Source organism: Heliangelus exortis, chromosome 1, assembly GCF_036169615.1.
Source record: "Heliangelus exortis chromosome 1, bHelExo1.hap1, whole genome shotgun sequence".
NCBI classification, from domain to species: Eukaryota; Metazoa; Chordata; class Aves; order Apodiformes; family Trochilidae; genus Heliangelus; species Heliangelus exortis.
The window spans coordinates 110,128,699-110,138,448 of record NC_092422.1 but is presented as its reverse complement, the minus strand read 5'-3'; positions in this window follow the sequence as shown (position 1 = coordinate 110,138,448).

Below are 9,750 nucleotides of genomic sequence, written 5' to 3'. Positions count from 1 at the left end.
GGTTTGGCTGAAAGCAGGGCTAGTTCTGTCATGAAATTTTTCACAGACATTTCAGAGCTGAGTATTCTACTAATTTTAAAAGTCTTTCTAGTTCAAAGAGGACCCTTATCTTTTTATCTATTTATCTTCAGTTGCACAGAACCTCTGCATTGCTTTTAGCCCCCTCACTAGTTAGCTCCCTCTCTTTTTAAACTTTATTTCTTTGCTGACATAGATGATGGACTTGTGAGACAATGCAAGTGAAGATGTCTGGGACCCTTTCCCAGCAGCTGCTCATTTCAGATGCTCTTTTGTCACAATCACTAGATGTACAATTTGTAGGTTCATAATCTCCTGGGGAAAACAATGCCAGTCAGCCCTCAGTGACAAGGGACTAAAAGATGAACAGCCCGCCTCGAGGGACATCACACTAGAGAGATAGATGTACAAGGGACAGATTCAACTGAGACAAAGCCCTGCTTCTTCAACTCCTTCAGTTATAGAGGACAATCAGAACAACAGGTTTTCAGATATATTTGCTGTGTGCTGTGCTTTGAAAGTGCCTGCTAACCCCTGTTACATGGCTGTGACCAGCAGCACAGTCACTGAGGCACAAGTGCAGATCATGTAAACTTCAGCCATTGTTCTTCTGAGATAATTTCATGTTTCTTTCTTCACATCTCTTTTACCGCTTGCTCTGCCTCATGATATTTTCTTATTTTTACTCTAGTTTTCCCACCTGAGGTTTTCCTGCTGCAGCTTCTCATCTTTTCTGTCTTGTCTTTGCTATGGTTTAGCTGTTCTGTTGGTCTTCTTCTGTGAAAGTTATGTGTTATATATTTACATAATATATTTCTAATATTTACCAGACACGTCTTTAGAGTGAAGGAATTTGCCTTCTGAATGTTGGATTGTTTATATTCTTCCTTGCTTTTCATATGTCTTTTATGGATTCCTCAGGAAAAGCATCCACAATGTACAGTTTGGTACAGTGGATAAACATTCAATATAATCAGGGACTAAATGATGCAATGTTTTAAGATGGAGGAAAAAAAAGGAACATTTTAAACAAAAAATTTACCATCCATCACAATGTCTACATACAGCTGCAGACATTTAGTCCTGTTAGCAACACTAGCATCCAGAAGGTAGAGGTCATATCTCTCTCACACTTTTCAGACTTCAGACCATATTTGAGATACAGCTTATATTTGATGTCCTTGTTTGCACTGTGCTTTCAAAATTTTCAGTGCAAACACGAGTTACAATAAACGCTTTTCTCTACATGTAGCTCCCCTTTTTACCCAAACACGCTGCTAAGAAACCAAATAGCCACTCCTTAGACCATGAAAGGGGAAAAGGCTGTTGAAGAAGCCTGTGGCTGTGTGAGAGCAAACAGGAATGACTCACCAACTGGTGGGGGTGAGGTGTATTTAAAAATGTAAATAAATCCTTTGCAGTTGCTCTAGAATTCTAACCCTTTTGTTCAGCTTAGCCTCTAACGAAAACGCTGGTGATGGATTTGGGAGAGCAGACCTTTGCAGATCCCCATGCAATCGTACAAAGAAGCAGGGAGGTTTCTACCCCCACCCATGCAAGCTAAAGTTGCATGGAAGTGTGCTGAAACCCAAGGGGCTTTTTCTTAGATCCCAGCACTGGCCTGGTTTCCTTTCACTAGTGGCTGTTAAACCAAGGACAGCCTCCCCTGCTAGAAGTTCCTAAACTGCTGAATGACACACAGCAAAGGGAAGTGACTGCCAGAGGAAGAGACTCTGTTGCACCTTCCATCTCATGGGTTTTTATTAAGCTGGTCTAACATCAATTGGATGATGCAGGGCAGGACCATGGATGCCATTCCTACAATCCAGTGATCAAAACTACATGAATCAGGTGGTTTGCTCAACTAGAATGGAACTCTTGGCCGATGCAACTCTAGTTTTGCCTGTGTGAGAAGAGAGTAAAAATACCAGGTCCCTGGATCAATATTTAGCTTGGCTTGCTGATCAAAAAAAGACAATGGGGAAAAACACAGGTAATGAAAGAGCAGAGAACAAACAGAAACTTAGAACAAATAGACATGAATAGTATATTGTCCAGTCCATCTTTCTCTCAGCAGATGTTGGGTGTTCCTGATTTTTGTTCTGCTGTGCAAACAGAAAGCAACCACATCCAGCTCCACAGTTCTCCTGTGCTTTTTGCAGTGTCCTGGTCCCCAAATAATGACCTCTTTCAGGATGAAAGTTCATGGCTTTTTCAGTGCACCACTGGAGAAGACTGCAGATGGCCCCTCAGAGGAAAGCAATATAATGGGACAAGATATTCAGTCCAGTACTAAAGAGTCCTTAAAGCCAGAGTCTGAGGTCAACATTCAACAAACTTGCTGATGACACTAATGTGCTTTCCAGCCCAGGAGGAAATGTGGAAAGATATTTTTAATTTTTTTTTTTTAAGAGTGGAAAATCATAGAAATACAGCAGAAGGATATAAAGAGGGGAAAACACCAAACAAGCAAACAAACCATAAGGATTCTGAAATCTATGGAGAACCATAAAAAGGAGAAAAAGCACCAAAATGTGGCCTTTTTAGAAGTGTAAACTATAACTCTACTTTTTCTAGAAGGTAAATTAAGGGAAATCTTAACGACTTTCAAAAATTTCTTTCATTTCAGAAAAATGACCCATAAATTCCAAAATAATACAGCATGCTTTCCTTTTTAATAATACATTGCTTTCCTTTTTGTTCAATTTGCCAGCAGTAGCTTGCTTTGTCCTTTCATTTACCTAAATCTTGTCTTTTCAAGACCAATTTACCGGATTAACCTTGTCACTCATATAGCAAAGTTAAACTCCAAGATAAACCCCACAAGGGGATTTGTGTGAAAAATAACTTTTCTACCTCAAGAGCCTCCCCCAGCTCTGATTTAGCTATGGAGCATCCATACCAGCTGACCTGAAGGCCATACTGGCGTGACGCCTGGCTATAACTCATGAGTTTCTGAGTAGTGGCCAAAGGAGCCTGTCAGAAAGGAAAACATATGAAAGGCTTTTTTCTCTTAACTGTGGAGCCTGAATACTAAAGCAAGAGGCCCAGCAAACACCACTACAGTGCATCTTCAGAGCAATAAAGAAAGGAAAAGAGTCTCTTATTACTCTCGAGAACTTGTGTTAACAATGTTGTAGAGAATGAGCATTATAAACTTTGCACCCTTGCAAAAATTTGGTGGCATCAGGCTGGTTTGTATACTCAGAAGCCCAGGTTGTGAAATGAAGGTGCCTATGAGTGACTGAGAGCTAATGTCTCTCTTAATTATGCTAGAAACACTAATTATGGATTAGTGTTTCACATGGTGAACTGCAGAGGTTTTCTCTAAATCTGTTGTGAGTTCAGGGTGAATGGCAAAAATGGCCCAAAGTTGCAACACAATCCAAAGTAAAGTAGGAAGAATGCACTGGTATGATGGTATATGAATTGCATTTTTCAGCATGTGAAATATTCCTGAACACCTGTGGGTACCAGTATTCTCTTATGTCATGATGCAGCAGCCTACAGATGCTGATGCCACAGAATGAATTTCTACTGGCCCTTACTCTGGCTGTAGATGGTCCGATTAAGATGGTGCCTCTTAAAATCACTCAATTTTAAAGGTGGGAGGACCTGCAGTTCTGCCCACTCCAGTATTCAGAAACCTTGAATAACACCTTCACCTCCTTACACTCTCTCCTTTCCCCAATCAATCACAGGATTGACTTAACACCATGAAAGCTGAAAATTTCATTTTACAGGTTTTTTTATATGTGTTCTGGTGCTGGAGCATTTAGGACTTTCATTTCCAGGCACTGTGGGCGAGAAACACACTCCTTTAAAAATAAAGTGAGATTTTTTTTTTTTCAGCCAGTAATCTTTACACAGCAGCTATGGTTTTCAGAAAAAAATGTTCAGACTAAAACTGCAAAGTCTGTGACTACTCATAGACTCCCTGTCTTCACTGGGCTTGATGCAATAGAGCCCCAGTCTGGCTGGGACCTCAAGACATTCCCGACTTTTAAGTGATAATATGGTAAAGCTATGTTACAATGTTTTCTTCTCCTGTTGAATATCATCCTACAACAGCACAGCTACCTAGCTAAAGAAATCTGTCTTTAAAAACAAGACTATGCATTGAATCTTCTGTATACGAGCTGCTAACTGGCATCTTTCCAGGCTCTCTAACTTCACTGGTTAACAACAGGGCAATAAATGGGAGGCATTTAAGATTTTAATTTCTGCTAAGCCTAGGCCATGTGGGAGATAGTCCTATTTTTTCTGTGAAATATTCCTTTTATGTGAGAAAATAAGATCCAGCTAGTGCTGGAATCTTTACAAGATGAGGGTTCACTGGTGAGCAATTCATATTTGCAATATCTGCATGATATAAAAATGCCATTAAAAATACACCTTCTTATAAAGAGCAATTGCCAAATGCTGCCTTCCACATTTCCTTTGGGCCTAGCCACTTTATTTAGTTTTTGTAAATGTTATTTAGCATTTGCTTTGCACTGCTGCCACAATTCCTTTTGGCTGATGAGATCACTTTTGGTGATGCTAGCCCAAATTGCACTATTATAGCTATTCTGTTGAGGGAACACCACGGCAAGGACGAACAGACCAAATACCTTGTTGCAAATTAAGAATTATTCCCAGTACAGAAACCCAGGGAAAACTCTTAAAACAAACATTTCCTGATTCCATCTGCAAAGCAATGGCAGCAAAAAGCTTCTTTGACCTTTATGGGGGATAGGAAAACAAAACTTTATGTAAAGAGAAAGATCTAGAACCCTCCTCTAATCTAAACAGTACTTATTTTTTTTTAAGAGTAAATGTAAAGGCATTTTAAGTTCAATGTACATACAAGGATTTGCTTCTTGTCAGAGTGTTACTAGCAGCAGCTTCTACCTATGTGAAAGGCAGTGCACAGGAAAATATTGACTGACCAAGCATTCTTCTTGCAGGATATCATTTATAAAATGTTCAGATTTGGTCAATGTTTTTTGTCATCCAAATCTTTGCTATGGGTCTCACTTGCTTTCATCTACATCGTGTATTTCACAGTGCCTCCCTGGAAAAATCAGGGAAAAGGTGATGGGGATTTAAAAGAATGGCTGGATCTGTGACAAAATTAGAACTGAGGTGTACTACACATCAATGCAATTTCACTGGAAGGCTGGAGGAGCAGAGAGTCAGCATCTGCTTGCACGGGACAGAGGACAACAGTGTTATTTGGTCATGGATGTTGGGGCTGAGCAAAAGGTCCTGAGTATTAGTGGATTAGTGGATTATGTTCAGCATCTTCTTTTTTAATCAGGTCTTTGTGGGAATAAAAGACAATGGGGAGAAGTAAGAAACAATTTCAAACGGGGAGATCCCTTTGATATCTTCCTTCATGCTTAGTTTTGCATTCCATTTGTTTTATTCTAAGTGGGAGTGAAAACTGTGTGGCTGAAGAAAAAAAGCATAGTATAGCCAAAAAAAAGCTTTTCACAGAATCATAAAACCACAAATGGTTGGGTTGGAAGTGACATAAGGAAGTCCAACCACCCTATTAAAGTCTACCTCGACCTGGTTGCTCAGGGCAACATTCAGACAGGTTCTGAGTATCTCCAGGGAAGGGCATTCTTCCACCTCTCTGTGCAACCTGTGCCAGTGCTTAGTCACGCTCAGAGAAAAAAAGTGTGTCCTGATGTGCAGAGGGAACCTTCTGTGTTTTGGCTCATGCCCGTTGCCCCTGGTCTTGTCATTGAACACCATGAGAAGAGCCTGGCTCTGTCCTCTTTGCACCCTCCTTTCAGATATTTGTTCACAGATGAGATCCCCCCAAAGCCTTCTCTTCTCTGAGCTGAACAGTCTCAGATCTCTCAGCCTTTCCTGGGGCTCTTTGCTGGACTCACTCCACTATGTCCATCTTTCTCTTGTATTAGGGAGCCCAGAACTGGACACAGCACTTCAGGGGTGGCCTCACCAGTGTTAAGTAGAGGAGTAGAATCATGTCTATCAAGAGCTCGCAATTCTTTGCCTAACACAGCTCAGGATGTCATTAGCCACCTTCTCTGCAAGGGCATATCACTGACTCCTCTTCAACCTGATGAAGGGCCCCACATTTGTAAAGCTGGAAAGTTTATTACTGAAATGTCAGCTGCCTCTCAAAAGAGGGACTGCGCGGGCATGAAGCTTTGAAAAATAAAGGCTGAACTGCCATTCTTTGCAAAGAGGTCTTTAACCATTTTTCTTTCCTATCCAACCCTACTTTACTGTCATCCCATACAAGCCTCCTGGTTTTCTCCTTTGTGTTGTTGCTGGGTAGGGAATCATAAATGGTCCTGACTTCTGCTGGCCAGGAACAATACAGTATAGCCCACAGCAGGATGAAGTGGGCAAGGGTCTCGGGGGAGGCTGACAGCTGTCCTCTTAGGCTCAGCTTCATCTAGAAAAACTCCAGCCTCAGAAAACTGCTTCAGACAGCACACTGAGCTGCAAAAGCCTCCAGCAGTCCTCATGTTGCATCTGGGGTCCATGTGAGTCTCAGCCCAGCAGACTGATATGTGTACATTTCCCCCTTTCACCTCACTTACATCCTGGGAGTTGGGAGAAGACCACGTCCTGAATTTCTCAGCAGGAAGGATCTGTGTGCAGAGCCACATCCAAGCTGTGCTCAGTGCTGTGACCCAGCTAGGCAGCCATGGCACAGAACTGCTCAAAATCCTCTCGGCAAAACCAAGCCTACCTTAAGAGGAAAGTGGAGAATTCACAGTTGATTTGATTAAAAACTTCACTGCTGAGAATCAGGAGTGGAATTCATCTAACATCATGACTGGATGGACATCCATGAAGTGCCTCCAGGAAAGGCCAGGCTCCGGGCATCTGTTCCATGTGGAGATATTGGGCAATGTTGGCGGGAGGGCATTGATGTGAGCACCCCAGCTCTGGGAGTAGTTTTCGTTAGTGTTTGTGCTGCAGTCATCAGTTTCATGGCTATTCAAGTTATGGAGGAAGACAGGAACACAAAAGTCTTGGAGATACACAGAGTCACACGTGCATTTACACATTCATATATGGCTATTGAAGCTCTGGCTTGGTTTTGTTTTCCCAATATATTCACAAAATACACAGTTGCTATACAAGCTCTTGCCATTTGGCTTTCAACTATTAATGCTTAAGAGTCTTGCCTGGTTTTCTTCAGAACTACTGAACTGATAAAGACAGACTGAAAGGTCTTGCTGCTCATCCAAGAGTGCATGTGTGTGTATTTTATGATCAGCAATTCTCTGCAGTGTCTCCTTTACTTTTGTGATGGGCTCTGGGCCAGGAAGACTGTCTGCCTCTAACATAAATAAGCTTATAAAATTATGAAACATTTTTCACTGATGTTTTGGGGATGAGGCAAGTGGCCAGGCTGTCTGTGCAACTCCTGAGACCTCCAGAGAAGCGAGGACTTGAGCAGCTCTGAGTGCCTGCATATGCTATCTTGTGTGCCATATATCCAGGATTGATGATTGTTTTTTTTAACTGCATTGAAAAAATGTGACTAACTTATTAGGACACTGTTAAGAACATTTTTGTGTCTATTTGAAAGGAGGAAAGATATAGTATGAATTAGTTCCTTGGGTTTCTTTCGTTGGTACGTTGGTCGAGTTTTTTTGGGGTTTTGTTTTTTCATTTCGGGTTTTGGTTTTTCATTTCGGGTTTTGGTTTGGTTTGTTTTTTTCTTTTTGGTGTTTGTTTGATTCTTTTTTTCCTGTTGTCTGAAGAGCCTGATGCTACCCAGTGGCCGGTTGCACCAATTCTCAAAATGTAATTTTTAATTTATGATGATGTCCACACATCCTGACAGCAGGGCTAGTAGACTGCATCACTAAATTAAACAATGGCCTGTTCCCCACCAGAGAAATTGATGAACAGAGAAAAGGTCACAGAAGAGTAAAAGTACATATGAATCTGACTGTCTACCCTTTTCTATTTCTTCCATCACAGGTAGGTCCCCTGCACAGAAATTTCATTTTTTACAAGGCATCCACTTCAGCTTGATTCTTTAGTTACCTCATTCACAATTATTGAAGCATCTGCAGAATGAATTTCTTTATCTTCTCGTACAATAAGTATTAAAAAAGGACACTTGAAAGGATGTTATAGGCTTGATTGAGGTAAAAAAGTAGGGAAATTTGAAGATAATGAAGCCAGCCTGTCCTTATATCACCCAGAGCTCCAGAAGATTGTCTAGATCATTTATGGTATCAACTATTGCTGGGTAATGTGCTGCAATAAAAGCAAACATAAGATGCATTGAGTAGTGGCAATGGATTGATTTAATCAAAAAGTCTGAGCATTTACTCTGAATTTCATTCCCTTTGGCAATTTATAGAGAGAACACAGGGCCTCCAGCCAGCTTCCTTCTCTATGCAGCGTGTATATAGTTGTGGCTGTCTCTTGTGTATTATGTCTTTTAAATGTCAGATGTCTGCCTACCTGTCTGCTCAGGACTGCCAAACCCAAGCACTCTAAAATAATATGTGGACTCTTTTAGGCTAACTGATTTCCCAGAAAGACAACCAAGACTTTAGGTTAAACATTGCAATGGGTTTTAAATTAAATTTTAAATCGGTCTCCAGCCAAGAGTGGTGCACACTTATGTAATAGTTTTAGGCTGTTCTTTGAGACCTGAAGTACTTGTAACTTGCTTTGAGCAAAAAGAAAAGTGAGCTGAATTTCACACTCATGCTGTCAAATTCCCACAGCTGGTGCCGAAGGAGAACTACAAACATCACGGGAAACCTGGTAAATCATACTGGTCTGCAGTGCTGAAGGGAGCCCAGAGATGAAGGGTTTCACAGAGGCTAGAGGCATATATCTATACAGACAACCCCTTCTCTCCTTCCCCCCTGTGGAGCTTTCAATTTTGTTCTTCCATCTAAAATAATAACAAAAAAAAGAAAAAAAAAAAAAAAAAAAAAAAAAAGGCATAGGAAGGGGCTACTACTTGATTTTGTATGTTGAAAGCTTAACAGTAGGCAGAATTATTAGTGCCTACAAAAATCAATTTGACCACACAAAAAGATTTCATGTGCTTGACACGCAAAAGGCCTTTGTGGATTTGAGTGGGGTATGGGGAGGGAAGTGAGAGGAAAAGGAACTTCAGGCTTCAGGTGCAAATGACTCTCACACTGTTACATTTCCAGCCTACTATAACCAAGATATTTTTCTTTCATTTTAGAAATTCAGAAGAGAGGAAGCACTAATATAATGTCACTTTTTAACTGTGTGAGTGGAAAATAGGATCATGTTTAATGAAAAGTCACATTTTTAAATCCTTAGCATATTTCTACTGAATTGGAAGCAAGAAGGGAAACTAGCATCTGATTTGGGCTGACAGGTTTACAGGCAATAATATTTCCCTTCCTGCTACTATTTTCTAAAATATTTTTGTCCCTGAGAGTCTTTTTATAGCAGTATGCTGGCAATGGCAGAACCCAGAAGAAGGAACTTGAATCTTTGCAGAAAAGGATCATTCTCATTAGAAGATGTAAGCTGCCAACTAGCTGCTGAGATTTACAAGAGCTGATTCCAAAACTCAGATGTTAATTGACTCCTTCTCTCTCATCCATGTTACTTCAAACTGTATCAAGGAAAGTTAAGAATTAAAATGAAGGAATAAAACTCTAATATTGATTTGTTGACTAGAGTTGAGAGCAGGAGTATAAACAGGCAAAGTGCATGTTACCCTGTCTGGTAGCATCACAGAAA